Below are 20,981 nucleotides of genomic sequence, written 5' to 3' on the forward strand. Positions count from 1 at the left end.
TGATGATCACATGGTTTGGGGTTAGATTGATGATCACCTGGTTCAGGGTTAGATTGATGATCACCTGGTTAGATTGATGATCACCTGGTTAAGGCTTAGATTGATAACCACCTGGTTCAGGGTTAGACTGATGATCACATGGTTCAGGGTTAGATTGATGATCACATGGTTTGGGGTTAGATTGATGATCACATGATTCAGGGTTAGACTGATGATCAAATGTTTTGAGGTTACATTGATGTTCACCTGGTTCAAGGTTAGATTGATGATCACATGGTTCAGGGTTGGATTGATGATTACATGGTTCAGTGTTAGACTGATGATCACCTGGTTCAGGGTTAGATCAATGATCACATGGTTTGGGGTTAGATTGATGATCACATTGTTTGGGGTTCAATTGATGTTCACCTGGTTCAGGGTTAGATTGATGATCACATGGTTCAGGGTTGGATTGATGATCACATGGTTCAGGGTTAGATTGATGATCACCTGGTTCATGGTTAGATTGATGATCACATGGTTCAGGGTTGGATTGATGATCACATGGTTCAGGGTTAGATTGATGATCACATGGTTTGGGGTTAGATTGATGATCACCTGGTTCAGGGTTAGATTGATGATCACCTGGTTAGATTGATGATCACCTGGTTAAGGCTTAGATTGATAACCACCTGGTTCAGGGTTAGACTGATGATCACATGGTTCAGGGTTAGATTGATGATCACATTGTTTGGGGTTCAATTGATGTTCACCTGGTTCAGGGTTAGATTGATGATCACATGGTTCAGGGTTGGATTGATGATCACATGGTTCAGGGTTAGATTGATGATCACCTGGTTCATTGTTAGATTGATGATCACATGGTTCAGGGTTGGATTGATGATCACATGGTTTGGGGTTAGATTGATAATCACCTGGTTCAGGGTTAGATTGCTGATCACCTGGTTAGATTGATGATCACCTGGTTAAGGCTTAGATTGATAACCACCTGGTTCAGGGTTAGACGGATGATCACATGGTTCAGGGTTAGATTGATGATCACATGGTTTGGGGTTAGATTGATGATCGCATGATTCAGGGTTAGACTGATGATCAAATGTTTTGAGGTTACATTGATGTTCACCTGGTTCAAGGTTAGATTGATGATCACATGGTTCAGGGTTGGATTGATGATCACATGGTTCAGGGTTAGACTGATGATCACCTGGTTCAGGGTTAGACTGATGTTCACCTGGTTCAGGGTTATATTGATGATCACATGGTTCAGGGTTAGACTGATGATCACATGTTTCAGGGTTAGATTGATGATCACAATGTTTGGGGTTAAATTGATCACCTGGGTTAGGGTTAGATTGATGATCACCTGGTTCAGGGTTAGATTGATGATCACCTGGTTTACGGTTAGATTGATGATCACATGGTTCAGGGTTAGATTGATGATCACATGGTTCAGGGTTGGATTGATGATCACATGGTTCAGGGTTAGATTGATGATCACATGGTTTGGGGTTAGATTGATGATCACCTGGTTCAGGGTTAGATTAATGATCACCTGGTTAGATTGATGATCACCTGGTTAAGGCTTAGATTGATAACCACCTGGTTCAGGGTTAGACTGATGATCACATGGTTCAGGGTTAGATTGATGATCACATTGTTTGGGGTTAAATTGATGTTCACCTGGTTCAGGGTTAGATTGATGATCACATGGTTCAGGGTTATATTGATGATTACCTGGTTCACGGTCAGATTGATGATCACATGGTTCAGGGTTAGACTGATGATCACATGGTTCAGGGTTAGATTGATGATCACATTGTTTGGGGTTAAATTGATGTTCACCTGGTTCAGGGTTAGATTGATGATCACATGTTTTGAGGTTAGATTAATGTTCACCTGGTTCAAGGTTAGATTGATGATCACATGGTTCAGGGTTAGATTGATGATTACATTGTTTGGGGTTAAATTGATGTTCATCTGGTTCAGGGTTAGATTGATGATCACATGTTTTGGGGTTAGATTGATGTCCACCTGGTCCAGGATTAGATTGATGATCACATGGTTCACGGTTAGATTGATGATCACCTGGTTTACGGTTAGTTTGATGATCAGATGGTTCAGGTTTGGATTGATGATCACATGGTTCAGGGTATGACTGATGATCACAAGGTTTTGGGTTAGATTGATGATCACCTGGTTAAGGCTTAGATTGATAACCACCTTGTTCAGGGTTAGACTGATGATCACCTAGTTCACGGTTAGATTGATGATCACCTGGTTCAGGGTTAGATTGATGATCACCTGGTTCACCTTTAGATTGATGATCACATGGTTCAGGTTTGGATTGATGATCACAAGGTTCTGGGTATGACTGATGATCACAAAGTTTTGGGTTAGATTGATGATCACCTGGTTAAGGCTTAGATTGATAACCACCTTGTTCAGGGTTAGACTGATGATCACATGGTTCATGGTTAGATTGATGATCACATGGTTCAGGGTTAGATTGATGATTACATTGTTTTGGGTTAAATTGATGTTCACCTGGTTCAGGGTTAGATTGGTGATCACATGGTTCAGGGTTAGATTGATGATCACCTGGTTTAAGGTTAGTTTGATGATCAGATGGTTCAGGTTTGGATTGATGATCACCTGGTTCAGGGTTAGATTGATGATCACCTGGTTCACGGTTAGATTGATGATCACCTGGTTCAGGGTTAGATTGATGACCACATGGTTCAGGTTGGGATTGATGATCACATGGTTCAGGGTATGACTGATGATCACAAGGTTTTGGGTTAGATTGATGATCACCTGGTTAGATTGATGATCACCTGGTTAAGGCTTAGATTGATAACCACCTGGTTCAGGGTTAGACTGATGATCACATGGTTCAGGGTTAGATTGATGATCACATGGTTTGGGGTTAGATTGATGATCACATGATTCAGGGTTAGACTGATGATCAAATGTTTTGAGGTTACATTGATGTTCACCTGGTTCAAGTTTAGATTGATGATCACCTGGTTCAGGGTTGGATTGATGATCACATGGTTCAGGGTTAGATTGATGATCACCTGGTTCATGGTTAGATTGATGATCACATGGTTCAGGGTTGGATTGATGATCACATGGTTTGGGGTTAGATTGATAATCACCTGGTTCAGGGTTAGATTGCTGATCACCTGGTTAGATTGATGATCACCTGGTTAAGGCTTAGATTGATAACCACCTGGTTCAGGGTTAGACGGATGATCACATGGTTCAGGGTTAGATTGATGATCACATGGTTTGGGGTTAGATTGATGATCGCATGATTCAGGGTTAGACTGATGATCAAATGTTTTGAGGTTACATTGATGTTCACCTGGTTCAAGGTTAGATTGATGATCACATGGTTCAGGGTTGGATTGATGATCACATGGTTCAGGGTTAGACTGATGATCACCTGGTTCAGGGTTAGACTGATGTTCACCTGGTTCAGGGTTATATTGATGATCACATGGTTCAGGGTTAGACTGATGATCACATGGTTCAGGGTTAGATTGATGATCACAATGTTTGGGGTTAAATTGATCACCTGGGTTAGGGTTAGATTGATGATCACCTGGTTCAGGGTTAGATTGATGATCACCTGGTTTACGGTTAGATTGATGATCACATGGTTCAGGGTTAGATTGATGATCACATGGTTCAGGGTTGGATTGATGATCACATGGTTCAGGGTTAGATTGATGATCACATGGTTTGGGGTTAGATTGATGATCACCTGGTTCAGGGTTAGATTAATGATCACCTGGTTAGATTGATGATCACCTGGTTAAGGCTTAGATTGATAACCACCTGGTTCAGGGTTAGACTGATGATCACATGGTTCAGGGTTAGATTGATGATCACATTGTTTGGGGTTAAATTGATGTTCACCTGGTTCAGGGTTAGATTGATGATCACATGGTTCAGGGTTATATTGATGATTACCTGGTTCACGGTCAGATTGATGATCACATGGTTCAGGGTTGGATTTATTATCACCTGGTTCAGGGTTAGACTGATGTTCACCTGGTTCAGGGTTATATTGATGATCACATGGTTCAGGGTTAGACTGATGATCACATGGTTCAGGGTTAGATTGATGATCACAATGTTTGGGGTTAAATTGATCACCTGGGTCAGGGTTAGATTGATGATCACCTGGTTCAGGGTTAGATTGATGATCACCTGGTTTACGGTTAGATTGATGATCACATGGTTCAGGGTTAGATTGATGATCACATGGTTCAGGGTTGGATTGATGATCACATGGTTCAGGGTTAGATTGATGATCACATGGTTTGGGGTTAGATTGATGATCACCTGGTTCAGGGTTAGATTGATGATCACCTGGTTAGATTGATGATCACCTGGTTAAGGCTTAGATTGATAACCACCTGGTTCAGGGTTAGACTGATGATCACATGGTTCAGGGTTAGATTGATGATTACATTGTTTGGGGTTAAATTGATGTTCACCTGGTTCAGGGTTAGATTGATGATCACATGGTTCAGGGTTAGATTGCTGATCACCTGGTTAGATTGATGATCTCCTGGTTAAGGCTTAGATTGATAACCACCTGGTTCAGGGTTAGACTGATGATCACATGGTTCAGGGTTAGATTGATGATCACATGGTTTGGGGTTAGATTGATGATCACATGATTCAGGGTTAGACTGATGATCAAATGTTTTGAGGTTACATTGATGTTCACCTGGTTCAAGGTTAGATTGATGATCACATGGTTCAGGGTTGGATTGATGATTACATGGTTCAGTGTTAGACTGATGATCACCTGGTTCAGGGTTAGATCAATGATCACATGGTTTGGGGTTAGATTGATGATCACATTGTTTGGGGTTCAATTGATGTTCACCTGGTTCAGGGTTAGATTGATGATCACATGGTTCAGGGTTGGATTGATGATCACATGGTTCAGGGTTAGATTGATGATCACCTGGTTCATGGTTAGATTGATGATCACATGGTTCAGGGTTGGATTGATGATCACATGGTTCAGGGTTAGATTGATGATCACATGGTTTGGGGTTAGATTGATGATCACCTGGTTCAGGGTTAGATTGATGATCACCTGGTTAGATTGATGATCACCTGGTTAAGGCTTAGATTGATAACCACCTGGTTCAGGGTTAGACTGATGATCACATGGTTCAGGGTTAGATTGATGATCACATTGTTTGGGGTTCAATTGATGTTCACCTGGTTCAGGGTTAGATTGATGATCACATGGTTCAGGGTTTGATTGATGATCACATGGTTCAGGGTTAGATTGATGATCACCTGGTTCATGGTTAGATTGATGATCACATGGTTCAGGGTTGGATTGATGATCACATGGTTTGGGGTTAGATTGATAATCACCTGGTTCAGGGTTAGATTGCTGATCACCTGGTTAGATTGATGATCACCTGGTTAAGGCTTAGATTGATAACCACCTGGTTCAGGGTTAGACGGATGATCACATGGTTCAGGGTTAGATTGATGATCACATGGTTTGGGGTTAGATTGATGATCGCATGATTCAGGGTTAGACTGATGATCAAATGTTTTGAGGTTACATTGATGTTCACCTGGTTCAAGGTTAGATTGATGATCACATGGTTCAGGGTTGGATTGATGATCACATGGTTCAGGGTTAGACTGATGATCACCTGGTTCAGGGTTAGACTGATGTTCACCTGGTTCAGGGTTAGACTGATGATCACATGGTTCAGGGTTAGATTGATGATTACATTGTTTGGGGTTAAATTGATGTTCACCTGGTTCAGGGTTAGATTGATGATCACATGGTTCAGGGTTAGATTGCTGATCACCTGGTTAGATTGATGATCTCCTGGTTAAGGCTTAGATTGATAACCACCTGGTTCAGGGTTAGACTGATGATCACATGGTTCAGGGTTAGATTGATGATCACATGGTTTGGGGTTAGATTGATGATCACCTGGTTCAGGGTTAGATTGATGATCACCTGGTTAGATTGATGATCACCTGGTTAAGGCTTAGATTGATAACCACCTGGTTCAGGGTTAGACTGATGATCACATGGTTCAGGGTTAGATTGATGATCACATTGTTTGGGGTTAAATTGATGTTCACCTGGTTCAGGGTTAGATTGATGATCACATGGTTCAGGGTTATATTGATGATTACCTGGTTCACGGTCAGATTGATGATCACATGGTTCAGGGTTGGATTTATTATCACCTGGTTCAGGGTTAGACTGATGTTCACCTGGTTCAGGGTTATATTGATGATCACATGGTTCAGGGTTAGACTGATGATCACATGGTTCAGGGTTAGATTGATGATCACAATGTTTGGGGTTAAATTGATCACCTGGGTCAGGGTTAGATTGATGATCACCTGGTTCAGGGTTAGATTGATGATCACCTGGTTTACGGTTAGATTGATGATCACATGGTTCAGGGTTAGATTGATGATCACATGGTTCAGGGTTGGATTGATGATCACATGGTTCAGGGTTAGATTGATGATCACATGGTTTGGGGTTAGATTGATGATCACCTGGTTCAGGGTTAGATTGATGATCACCTGGTTAGATTGATGATCACCTGGTTAAGGCTTAGATTGATAACCACCTGGTTCAGGGTTAGACTGATGATCACATGGTTCAGGGTTAGATTGATGATTACATTGTTTGGGGTTAAATTGATGTTCACCTGGTTCAGGGTTAGATTGATGATCACACGGTTCAGGGTTAGATTGCTGATCACCTGGTTAGATTGATGATCTCCTGGTTAAGGCTTAGATTGATAACCACCTGGTTCAGGGTTAGACTGATGATCACATGGTTCAGGGTTAGATTGATGATCACATGGTTTGGGGTTAGATTGATGATCACATGATTCAGGGTTAGACTGATGATCAAATGTTTTGAGGTTACATTGATGTTCACCTGGTTCAAGGTTAGATTGATGATCACATGGTTCAGGGTTGGATTGATGATTACATGGTTCAGTGTTAGACTGATGATCACCTGGTTCAGGGTTAGATCAATGATCACATGGTTTGGGGTTAGATTGATGATCACATTGTTTGGGGTTCAATTGATGTTCACCTGGTTCAGGGTTAGATTGATGATCACATGGTTCAGGGTTGGATTGATGATCACATGGTTCAGGGTTAGATTGATGATCACCTGGTTCATGGTTAGATTGATGATCACATGGTTCAGGGTTGGATTGATGATCACATGGTTCAGGGTTAGATTGATGATCACATGGTTTGGGGTTAGATTGATGATCACCTGGTTCAGGGTTAGATTGATGATCACCTGGTTAGATTGATGATCACCTGGTTAAGGCTTAGATTGATAACCACCTGGTTCAGGGTTAGACTGATGATCACATGGTTCAGGGTTAGATTGATGATCACATTGTTTGGGGTTCAATTGATGTTCACCTGGTTCAGGGTTAGATTGATGATCACATGGTTCAGGGTTTGATTGATGATCACATGGTTCAGGGTTAGATTGATGATCACCTGGTTCATGGTTAGATTGATGATCACATGGTTCAGGGTTGGATTGATGATCACATGGTTTGGGGTTAGATTGATAATCACCTGGTTCAGGGTTAGATTGCTGATCACCTGGTTAGATTGATGATCACCTGGTTAAGGCTTAGATTGATAACCACCTGGTTCAGGGTTAGACGGATGATCACATGGTTCAGGGTTAGATTGATGATCACATGGTTTGGGGTTAGATTGATGATCGCATGATTCAGGGTTAGACTGATGATCAAATGTTTTGAGGTTACATTGATGTTCACCTGGTTCAAGGTTAGATTGATGATCACATGGTTCAGGGTTGGATTGATGATCACATGGTTCAGGGTTAGACTGATGATCACCTGGTTCAGGGTTAGACTGATGTTCACCTGGTTCAGGGTTAGACTGATGATCACATGGTTCAGGGTTAGATTGATGATTACATTGTTTGGGGTTAAATTGATGTTCACCTGGTTCAGGGTTAGATTGATGATCACATGGTTCAGGGTTAGATTGCTGATCACCTGGTTAGATTGATGATCTCCTGGTTAAGGCTTAGATTGATAACCACCTGGTTCAGGGTTAGACTGATGATCACATGGTTCAGGGTTAGATTGATGATCACATGGTTTGGGGTTAGATTGATGATCACCTGGTTCAGGGTTAGATTGATGATCACCTGGTTAGATTGATGATCACCTGGTTAAGGCTTAGATTGATAACCACCTGGTTCAGGGTTAGACTGATGATCACATGGTTCAGGGTTAGATTGATGATCACATGGTTTGGGGTTAGATTGATGATCACATGATTCAGGGTTAGACTGATGATCAAATGTTTTGAGGTTACATTGATGTTCACCTGGTTCAAGGTTAGATTGATGATCACATGGTTCAGGGTTGGATTGATGATTACATGGTTCAGTGTTAGACTGATGATCACCTGGTTCAGGGTTAGATCAATGATCACATGGTTTGGGGTTAGATTGATGATCACATTGTTTGGGGTTCAATTGATGTTCACCTGGTTCAGGGTTAGATTGATGATCACATGGTTCAGGGTTGGATTGATGATCACATGGTTCAGGGTTAGATTGATGATCACCTGGTTCATGGTTAGATTGATGATCACATGGTTCAGGGTTGGATTGATGATCACATGGTTCAGGGTTAGATTGATGATCACATGGTTTGGGGTTAGATTGATGATCACCTGGTTCAGGGTTAGATTGATGATCACCTGGTTAGATTGATGATCACCTGGTTAAGGCTTAGATTGATAACCACCTGGTTCAGGGTTAGACTGATGATCACATGGTTCAGGGTTAGATTGATGATCACATTGTTTGGGGTTCAATTGATGTTCACCTGGTTCAGGGTTAGATTGATGATCACATGGTTCAGGGTTGGATTGATGATCACATGGTTCAGGGTTAGATTGATGATCACCTGGTTCATGGTTAGATTGATGATCACATGGTTCAGGGTTGGATTGATGATCACATGGTTTGGGGTTAGATTGATAATCACCTGGTTCAGGGTTAGATTGCTGATCACCTGGTTAGATTGATGATCACCTGGTTAAGGCTTAGATTGATAACCACCTGGTTCAGGGTTAGACGGATGATCACATGGTTCAGGGTTAGATTGATGATCACATGGTTTGGGGTTAGATTGATGATCGCATGATTCAGGGTTAGACTGATGATCAAATGTTTTGAGGTTACATTGATGTTCACCTGGTTCAAGGTTAGATTGATGATCACATGGTTCAGGGATGGATTGATGATCACATGGTTCAGGGTTAGACTGATGATCACCTGGTTCAGGGTTAGACTGATGTTCACCTGGTTCAGGGTTATATTGATGATCACATGGTTCAGGGTTAGACTGATGATCACATGGTTCAGGGTTAGATTGATGATCACAATGTTTGGGGTTAAATTGATCACCTGGGTTAGGGTTAGATTGATGATCACCTGGTTCAGGGTTAGATTGATGATCACCTGGTTTACGGTTAGATTGATGATCACATGGTTCAGGGTTAGATTGATGATCACATGGTTCAGGGTTGGATTGATGATCACATGGTTCAGGGTTAGATTGATGATCACATGGTTTGGGGTTAGATTGATGATCACCTGGTTCAGGGTTAGATTAATGATCACCTGGTTAGATTGATGATCACCTGGTTAAGGCTTAGATTGATAACCACCTGGTTCAGGGTTAGACTGATGATCACATGGTTCAGGGTTAGATTGATGATCACATTGTTTGGGGTTAAATTGATGTTCACCTGGTTCAGGGTTAGATTGATGATCACATGGTTCAGGGTTATATTGATGATTACCTGGTTCACGGTCAGATTGATGATCACATGGTTCAGGGTTGGATTTATTATCACCTGGTTCAGGGTTAGACTGATGTTCACCTGGTTCAGGGTTATATTGATGATCACATGGTTCAGGGTTAGACTGATGATCACATGGTTCAGGGTTAGATTGATGATCACAATGTTTGGGGTTAAATTGATCACCTGGGTCAGGGTTAGATTGATGATCACCTGGTTCAGGGTTAGATTGATGATCACCTGGTTTACGGTTAGATTGATGATCACATGGTTCAGGGTTAGATTGATGATCACATGGTTCAGGGTTGGATTGATGATCACCTGGTTCAGGGTTATATTGATGATCACATGGTTCAGGGTTAGACTGATGATCACATGGTTCAGGGTTAGATTGATGATCACAATGTTTGGGGTTAAATTGATCACCTGGGTCAGGGTTAGATTGATGATCACCTGGTTCAGGGTTAGATTGATGATCACCTGGTTTACGGTTAGATTGATGATCACATGGTTCAGGGTTAGATTGATGATCACATGGTTCAGGGTTGGATTGATGATCACATGGTTCAGGGTTAGATTGATGATCACATGGTTTGGGGTTAGATTGATGATCACCTGGTTCAGGGTTAGATTGATGATCACCTGGTTAGATTGATGATCACCTGGTTAAGGCTTAGATTGATAACCACCTGGTTCAGGGTTAGACTGATGATCACATGGTTCAGGGTTAGATAGATGATTACATTGTTTGGGGTTAAATTGATGTTCACCTGGTTCAGGGTTAGATTGATGATCACATGGTTCAGGGTTAGATTGCTGATCACCTGGTTAGATTGATGATCTCCTGGTTCAGGGTTAGATTGATGATCACCTGGTTAGATTGATGATCACCTGGTTAAGGCTTAGATTGATAACCACCTGGTTCAGGGTTAGACTGATGATCACATGGTTCAGGGTTAGATTGATGATCACATGGTTTGGGGTTAGATTGATGATCACATGATTCAGGGTTAGACTGATGATCAAATGTTTTGAGGTTACATTGATGTTCACCTGGTTCAAGGTTAGATTGATGATCACATGGTTCAGGGTTGGATTGATGATTACATGGTTCAGTGTTAGATTGATGATCACATTGTTTGGGGTTCAATTGATGTTCACCTGGTTCAGGGTAAGATTGATGATCACATGGTTCAGGGTTGGATTGATGATCACATGGTTCAGGGTTAGATTGATGATCACCTGGTTCATGGTTAGATTGATGATCACATGGTTCAGGGTTGGATTGATGATCACATGGTTCAGGGTTAGATTGATGATCACATGGTTTGGGGTTAGATTGATGATCACATGATTCAGGGTTAGACTGATGATCAAATGTTTTGAGGTTACATTGATGTTCACCTGGTTCAAGGTTAGATTGATGATCACATGGTTCAGGGTTGGATTGATGATTACATGGTTCAGTGTTAGACTGATGATCACCTGGTTCAGGGTTAGATCAATGATCACATGGTTTGGGGTTAGATTGATGATCACATTGTTTGGGGTTCAATTGATGTTCACCTGGTTCAGGGTTAGATTGATGATCACATGGTTCAGGGTTGGATTGATGATCACATGGTTCAGGGTTAGATTGATGATCACCTGGTTCATGGTTAGATTGATGATCACATGGTTCAGGGTTGGATTGATGATCACATGGTTCAGGGTTAGATTGATGATCACATGGTTTGGGGTTAGATTGATGATCACCTGGTTCAGGGTTAGATTGATGATCACCTGGTTAGATTGATTATCACCTGGTTAAGGCTTAGATTGATAACCACCTGGTTCAGGGTTAGACTGATGATCACATGGTTCAGGGTTAGATTGATGATCACATTGTTTGGGGTTCAATTGATGTTCACCTGGTTCGGGGTTAGATTGATGATCACATGGTTCAGGGTTGGATTGATGATCACATGGTTCAGGGTTAGATTGATGATCACCTGGTTCATGGTTAGATTGATGATCACATGGTTCAGGGTTGGATTGATGATCACATGGTTTGGGGTTAGATTGATAATCACCTGGTTCAGGGTTAGATTGCTGATCACCTGGTTAGATTGATGATCACCTGGTTAAGGCTTAGATTGATAACCACCTGGTTCAGGGTTAGACGGATGATCACATGGTTCAGGGTTAGATTGATGATCACATGGTTTGGGGTTAGATTGATGATCGCATGATTCAGGGTTAGACTGATGATCAAATGTTTTGAGGTTACATTGATGTTCACCTGGTTCAAGGTTAGATTGATGATCACATGGTTCAGGGTTGGATTGATGATCACATGGTTCAGGGTTAGACTGATAATCACCTGGTTCAGGGTTAGACTGATGTTCACCTGGTTCAGGGTTATATTGATGATCACATGGTTCAGGGTTAGACTGATGATCACATGGTTCAGGGTTAGATTGATGATCACAATGTTTGGGGTTAAATTGATCACCTGGGTTAGGGTTAGATTGATGATCACCTGGTTTACGGTTAGATTGATGATCACATGGTTCAGGGTTAGATTGATGATCACATGGTTCAGGGTTGGATTGATGATCACATGGTTCAGGGTTAGATTGATGATCACATGGTTTGGGGTTAGATTGATGATCACCTGGTTCAGGGTTAGATTAATGATCACCTGGTTAGATTGATGATCACCTGGTTAAGGCTTAGATTGATAACCACCTGGTTCAGGGTTAGACTGATGATCACATGGTTCAGGGTTAGATTGATGATCACATTGTTTGGGGTTAAATTGATGTTCACCTGGTTCAGGGTTAGATTGATGATCACATGGTTCAGGGTTATATTGATGATTACCTGGTTCACGGTCAGATTGATGATCACATGGTTCAGGGTTGGATTTATTATCACCTGGTTCAGGGTTAGACTGATGTTCACCTGGTTCAGGGTTATATTGATGATCACATGGTTCAGGGTTAGACTGATGATCACATGGTTCAGGGTTAGATTGATGATCACAATGTTTGGGGTTAAATTGATCACCTGGGTCAGGGTTAGATTGATGATCACCTGGTTCAGGGTTAGATTGATGATCACCTGGTTTACGGTTAGATTGATGATCACATGGTTCAGGGTTAGATTGATGATCACATGGTTCAGGGTTGGATTGATGATCACATGGTTCAGGGTTAGATTGATGATCACATGGTTTGGGGTTAGATTGATGATCACCTGGTTCAGGGTTAGATTGATGATCACCTGGTTAGATTGATGATCACCTGGTTAAGGCTTAGATTGATAACCACCTGGTTCAGGGTTAGACTGATGATCACATGGTTCAGGGTTAGATTGATGATTACATTGTTTGGGGTTAAATTGATGTTCACCTGGTTCAGGGTTAGATTGATGATCACATGGTTCAGGGTTAGATTGCTGATCACCTGGTTAGATTGATGATCTCCTGGTTAAGGCTTAGATTGATAACCACCTGGTTCAGGGTTAGACTGATGATCACATGGTTCAGGGTTAGATTGATGATCACATGGTTTGGGGTTAGATTGATGATCACCTGGTTCAGGGTTAGATTGATGATCACCTGGTTAGATTGATGATCACCTGGTTAAGGCTTAGATTGATAACCACCTGGTTCAGGGTTAGACTGATGATCACATGGTTCAGGGTTAGATTGATGATCACATGGTTCAGGGTTATATTGATGATTACCTGGTTCACGGTCAGATGGATGATCACATGGTTCAGGGTTGGATTTATTATCACCTGGTTCAGGGTTGGATTGATGATCACCTCGTTCAGGGTTAGACTGATGTTCACCTGGTTCAGGGTTAGATTGATGATCACATGGTTCAGGGTTATATTGATGATTACCTGGTTCACGGTCAGATTGATGATCACATGGTTCAGGGTTGGATTTATTATCACATGGTTCAGGGTTAGACTGATGATCACATGGTTCAGGGTTAGATTGATGATCACAATGTTTGGGGTTAAATTGATCACCTGGTTCAGGGTTAGATTGATGATCACCTGGTTCAAGGTTAGATTGATGATCACCTGGTTTACGGTTAGATTGATGATCACATGGTTCAGGGTTAGATTGATGATCACATGGTTCAGGGTTGGATTGATGATCACATGGTTCAGGGTTAGATTGATGATCACATGGTTTGGGGTTAGATTGATGATCACCTGGTTCAGGGTTAGATTGATGATCACCTGGTTAGATTGATGATCACCTGGTTAAGGCTTAGATTGATAACCACCTGGTTCAGGGTTAGACTGATGATCACATGGTTCAGGGTTAGATTGATGATCACATTGTTTGGGGTTAAATTGATATTCACCTGGTTCAGGGTTAGATTGATGATCACATGGTTCAGGGTTATATTGATGATTACCTGGTTCACGGTCAGATTGATGATCACATGGTTCAGGGTTGGATTTATTATCACCTGGTTCAGGGTTGGATTGATGATCACCTCGTTCAGGGTTAGACTGATGTTCACCTGGTTCGGGGTTAGATTGATGATCACATGGTTCAGGGTTGGATTGAAGATCACTTGGTTCAGGTTTAGATTGATGATCACATGTTTTGGGGTTAGATTAATGTTCACCTGGTTCAGGGTTAGATTGATTACCAGCTAGTACAGGGTTAGACTGATGATCACATGTTTTGGGGTTCAATTGATGTTCACCTGGTCTAAAGTTAGATTGATGATCATCTGGTTCAGGGTTAGATTGATGATCACATGGTTCAGGGTTATATTGATGATTACCTGGTTCACGGTCAGATTGATGATCACATGGTTCAGGGTTGGATTTATTATCACATGGTTCAGGGTTAGACTGATGATCACATGGTTCAGGGTTAGATTGATGATCACAAAGTTTGGGGTTAAATTGATCACCTGGTTCAGGGTTAGATTGATGATCACCTGGTTCAGGGTTAGATTGATGATCACCTGGTTTACGGTTAGATTGATGATCACATGGTTCACAGTTGGATTGATGATCACATGGTTCAGGGTTGGATTTATTATCACATGGTTCAGGGTTAGACTGATGATCACATGGTTCAGGGTTAGATTGATGATCACAATGTTTGGGGTTAAATTGATCACCTGGTTCAGGGTTAGATTGATGATCACCTGGTTCAGGGTTAGATTGATGATCACCTGGTTTACGGTTAGATTGATGATCACATGGTTCAGGGTTAGATTGATGATCACATGGTTTAGGGTTGGATTGATGATCACATGGTTCAGGGTTAGATTGATGATCACATGGTTTGGGGTTAGATTGATGATCACCTGGTTCAGGGTTAGATTGATGATCACCTGGTTAGATTGATGATCACCTGGTTAAGGCTTAGATTGATAACCACCTGGTTCAGGGTTAGACTGATGATCACATGGTTCAGGGTTAGATTGATGATCACATTGTTTGGGGTTAAATTGATATTCACCTGGTTCAGGGTTAGATTGATGATCACATGGTTCAGGGTTATATTGATGATTACCTTGTTCACGGTCAGATTGATGATCACATGGTTCAGGGTTGGATTTATTATCACCTGGTTCAGGGTTGGATTGATGATCACCTCGTTCAGGGTTAGACTGATGTTCACCTGGTTCGGGGTTAGATTGATGATCACATGGTTCAGGGTTGGATTGAAGATCACTTGGTTCAGGTTTAGATTGATGATCACATGTTTTGGGGTTAGATTAATGTTCACCTGGTTCAGGGTTAGATTGATTACCAGCTAGTACAGGGTTAGACTGATGATCACATGTTTTGGGGTTCAATTGATGTTCACCTGGTCTAAAGTTAGATTGATGATCATCTGGTTCAGGGTTAGATTGATGATCACCTGTTTCACGGTTAGATTGATGATCTACTGGTTCAAGGTTGGATTGATGATCACATGGTTCAGGGTATGACTGATGATCACAAGGTTTTGGGTTAGATTGATGATCACCTGGTTAGATTGATGATCACCTGGTTAAGGCTTAGATTGATAACCACCTTGTTCAGGGTTAGACTGATGATCACATGGTTCAGGGTTATATTGATGATCACATGGTTCAGGGTTAGACTGATGATCACATGGTTCAGGGTTAGATTATTGATCACATTGTTTGGGGTTAAATTGATGTTCACCTGGTTCAGGGTTAGATTGATGACCACCTGGTTATGTTGATGATCACCTGGTTAAGGCTTATATTGATAACCACTTGGTTCAGGGTTAGACTGATGATCACATGTTTTGGGGTTAGATTGATGTTCACTTTGTTCAGGGTTAGATTGATGATCACCTGGTTCAGTGTTAGATTGATGACCAGATGGTTCAGGGTTAGACTGATTATCACATGTTTTGGGGATATATTAATGTTCACCTGGTTCAAGGTGAGATTGATGATCACCTGGTTCAGGGTTATATTGATGATCACCTGGTTCAGTGTTAGATTGATGACCACATGGTTCAGGGTTAGACTGATGAACACATGGTTGAGGGTTGGATTGATGATCACCTGGTTCACGGTTAGATTGGTGATCACATGGTTCAGGGTTGGATTGATGATCACATGGTTCAGGGAAAGACTGATGATCACCTGGTTCAGGGTTAGACTGATGTTCACCTGGTTCAGGGTTAGATTGATGATCACATGGTTCAGGGTTAGACTGATGATCACATGGTTCAGGGTTAGATTGATGATCACCTGGTTTACGGTAAGATTGATGATCACATGGTTCAGGTTTGGATTGATGATCACATGGTTCAGGGTATGACTGATGATCACAAGGTTTTGGGTTAGATTGATGATCACCTGGTTAGATTGATGATCACATGTTTTGGGGTTAGATTGATGTTCACTTTGTTCAGGGTTATATTGATTATCACATGGTTCAGGTTTGGATTGATGATCAAATGGATCAGGGTTAGACTGATGATCACATGTTTTGGGGTTAGATTGATGTTCACCTGGTTCAGTGTTAGATTGATGACCACCTGGTTATGTTGATGATCACCTGGTTAAGGCTTATATTGATAACCACTTGGTTCAGGGTTAGACTGATGATCACATGTTTTGGGGTTAGATTGATGTTCACTTTGTTCAGGGTTAGATTGATGATCACCTGGTTCAGTGTTAGATTGATGACCAGATGGTTCAGGGTTAGACTGATTATCACATGTTTTGGGGATATATTAATGTTACCTGGTTCAAGGTGAGATTGATGATCACCTGGTTCAGGTTTATATTGATGATCACCTGGTTCAGTGTTAGATTGATGACCACATGGTTCAGGGTAAGACTGATGATCACCTGGTTCAGGGTTAGACTGATGTTCACCTGGTTCAGGGTTAGATTGATGATCACATGGTTCAGGGTATGACTGATGATCACAAGGTTTTGGGTTAGATTGATGATCACCTGGTTAGATTGATGATCACCTGGTTAAGGCATAGATTGATAACCACCTTGTTCAGGGTTAGACTGATGACCACATGGTTCAAGGTTAGATTGATGATCACATGGTTCAGGGTTAGATTGATGATTACATTGTTTTAGGTTAAATTGATGTTCACCTGGTTCAGGGTTAGATTGATGATCACATGGTTCAGGGTTAGATTGATGATCACCTGGTTTAAGGTTAGTTTGATGATCAGATGGTTCAGGTTTGGATTGATGATCACCTGGTTCAGGGTTAGATTGATGATCACCTGGTTCACGGTTAGATTGATGATCACCTGGTTCAGGGTTAGATTGATGATCACCTGGTGCACCTTTAGATTGATTATCACCTGGTTCAGGGTTGGATTGATGATCACCTGGTTCACGGTTAGATTGATGATCACATGGTTCAGGGTTAGATTGATGATCACCTGGTTCACGGTTAGATTGATGAACACATGGTTCAGGGTTGGATTGATGGTCACCTGGTTCAGGGTAAGACTGATGATCACATGTACGGGGATAGATTGATGTTCACCTGGTTCAAGGTTAGATTGATGATCACATGGTTTAGGTTTGGATTGATAACCACCTTGTTCAGGGTTAGACTGATGATCACATGGTTAGATTGATGATCACCTGGTTAAGGCTTAGATTGATAACCACCTGGTTCAGGGTTAGACTGATGATGACATGGTTCAGGGTTAGATTGATGATCACATTGTTTGGGGTTCAATTGATGTTCACCTGGTTCAGGGTTAGATTGATGATCACATGGTTCAGGGTTGGATTGATGATCACATGGTTCAGGGTTAGATTGATGATCACCTGGTTCATGGTTAGATTGATGATCACATGGTTCAGGGTTGGATTGATGATCACATGGTTTGGGGTTAGATTGATGATCACCTGGTTCAGGGTTAGATTGATGATCACCTGGTTAGATTGATGATCACCTGGTTAAGGCTTAGATTGATAACCACCTGGTTCAGGGTTAGACTGATGATCACATGGTTCAGGGTTAGATTGATGATCACATGGTTTGGGGTTAGAGTGATGATCACATGATTCAGGGTTAGACTGATGATCAAATGTTTTGAGGTTACATTGATGTTCACCTCTTTCAAGGTTAGATTGATGATCACATGGTTCAGGGTTGGATTAATGATCACATGGTTCAGGGTTAGACTGATGATCACCTGGTTCAGGGTTAGACTGATGTTCACCTGGTTCAGGGTTAGATTGATAATCACCTGGTTAAGGGATATATTGATGATTACCTGGTTCACGGTCAGATTGATGATCACATGTTTCAGGGTTGGATTTATTATCACCTGGTTCAGGGTTGGATTGATGATCACCTGGTTCACGGTTATATTGATGATCACATGGTTCAGGGTTGGATTGATGATCACCTTGTTCAGGGTTAGACTGATGTTCACCTGGTTCGGGGTTAGATTGATGATCACATGGTTCAGGGTTGGATTGAAGATCACTTGGTTCAGGTTTAGATTGATGATCACATGTTTTGGGGTTAGATTAATGTTCACCTGGTTCAGGGTTAGATTGATGACCAGCTAGTACAGGGTTAGACTGATGATCACATGTTTTGGGGTTCAATTGATGTTCACCTGGTCTAAGGTTAGATTGATGATCATCTGGTTCAGGGTTAGATTGATGATCACCTGTTTCACGGTTAGATTGTTGATCTACTGGTTCAAGGTTGGATTGATGATCACATGGTTCAGGGTATGACTGATGATCACAAGGTTTTGGGTTAGATTGATGATCACCTGGTTAGATTGATGATCACCTGGTTCACCTTTAGATTGATTATCACCTGGTTCAGGGTTGGATTGATGATCACCTGGTTCACGGTTAGATTGATGATCACATGGTTCAGGGTTAGACTGATGATCACATGGTTCAGGGTTAGATTGATGATCACATTGTTTGGGGTTAAATTGATGTTCACCTGGTTCAGGGTTAGATTGATGATCACATGTTTTGAGGTTAGATTAATGTTCACCTGGTTCAAGGTTAGATTGATGATCACATGGTTCAGGGTTAGATTGATGATTACATTGTTTGGGGTTAAATTGATGTTCATCTGGTTCAGGGTTAGATTGATGATCACATGTTTTGGGGTTAGATTGATGTCCACCTGGTCCAGGATTAGATTGATGATCACATGGTTCACGGTTAGATTGATGATCACCTGGTTTACGGTTAGTTTGATGATCAGATGGTTCAGGTTTGGATTGATGATCACATGGTTCAGGGTATGACTGATGATCACAAGGTTTTGGGTTAGATTGATGATCACCTGGTTAAGGCTTAGATTGATAACCACCTTGTTCAGGGTTAGACTGATGATCACCTAGTTCACGGTTAGATTGATGATCACCTGGTTCAGGGTTAGATTGATGATCACCTGGTTCACCTTTAGATTGATGATCACATGGTTCAGGTTTGGATTGATGATCACAAGGTTCTGGGTATGACTGATGATCACAAAGTTTTGGGTTAGATTGATGATCACCTGGTTAAGGCTTAGATTGATAACCACCTTGTTCAGGGTTAGACTGATGATCACATGGTTCATGGTTAGATTGATGATCACATGGTTCAGGGTTAGATTGATGATTACATTGTTTTGGGTTAAATTGATGTTCACCTGGTTCAGGGTTAGATTGGTGATCACATGGTTCAGGGTTAGATTGATGATCACCTGGTTTAAGGTTAGTTTGATGATCAGATGGTTCAGGTTTGGATTGATGATCACCTGGTTCAGGGTTAGATTGATGATCACCTGGTTCACGGTTAGATTGATGATCACCTGGTTCAGGGTTAGATTGATGACCACATGGTTCAGGTTGGGATTGATGATCACATGGTTCAGGGTATGACTGATGATCACAAGGTTTTGGGTTAGATTGATGATCACCTGGTTAAGGCTTAGATTGATAACCACCTGGTTCAGGGTTAGACTGATGATCACATGGTTCAGGGTTAGATTGATGATCACATGGTTTGGGGTTAGATTGATGATCACATGATTCAGGGTTAGACTGATGATCAAATGTTTTGAGGTTACATTGATGTTCACCTGGTTCAAGTTTAGATTGATGATCACATGGTTCAGGGTTGGATTGATGATCACATGGTTCAGGGTTAGACTGATGACCACCTGGTTCAGGGTTAGACTGATGTTCACCTGGTTCAGGGTTGGATTTATTATCACCTGGTTCAGGGTTGGATTGATGATCACCTGGTTCACGGTTATATTGATGATCACATGGTTCAGGGTTGGATTGATGATCACCTCGTTCAGGGTTAGACTGATGTTCACCTGGTTCGGGGTTAGATTGATGATCACATGGTTCAGGGTTGGATTGAAGATCACTTGGTTCAGGTTTAGATTGATGATCACATGTTTTGGGGTTAGATTAATGTTCACCTGGTTCAGGGTTAGATTGATGACCAGCTAGTACAGGTTTAGACTGATGATCACATGTTTTGGGGTTCAATTGATGTTCAGCTGGTCTAAGGTTAGATTGATGATCATCTGGTTCAGGGTTAGATTGA

The sequence above is a fragment of the Antennarius striatus genome, chromosome 9, assembly GCF_040054535.1.
Source record: "Antennarius striatus isolate MH-2024 chromosome 9, ASM4005453v1, whole genome shotgun sequence".
NCBI classification, from domain to species: domain Eukaryota; kingdom Metazoa; phylum Chordata; class Actinopteri; order Lophiiformes; family Antennariidae; genus Antennarius; species Antennarius striatus.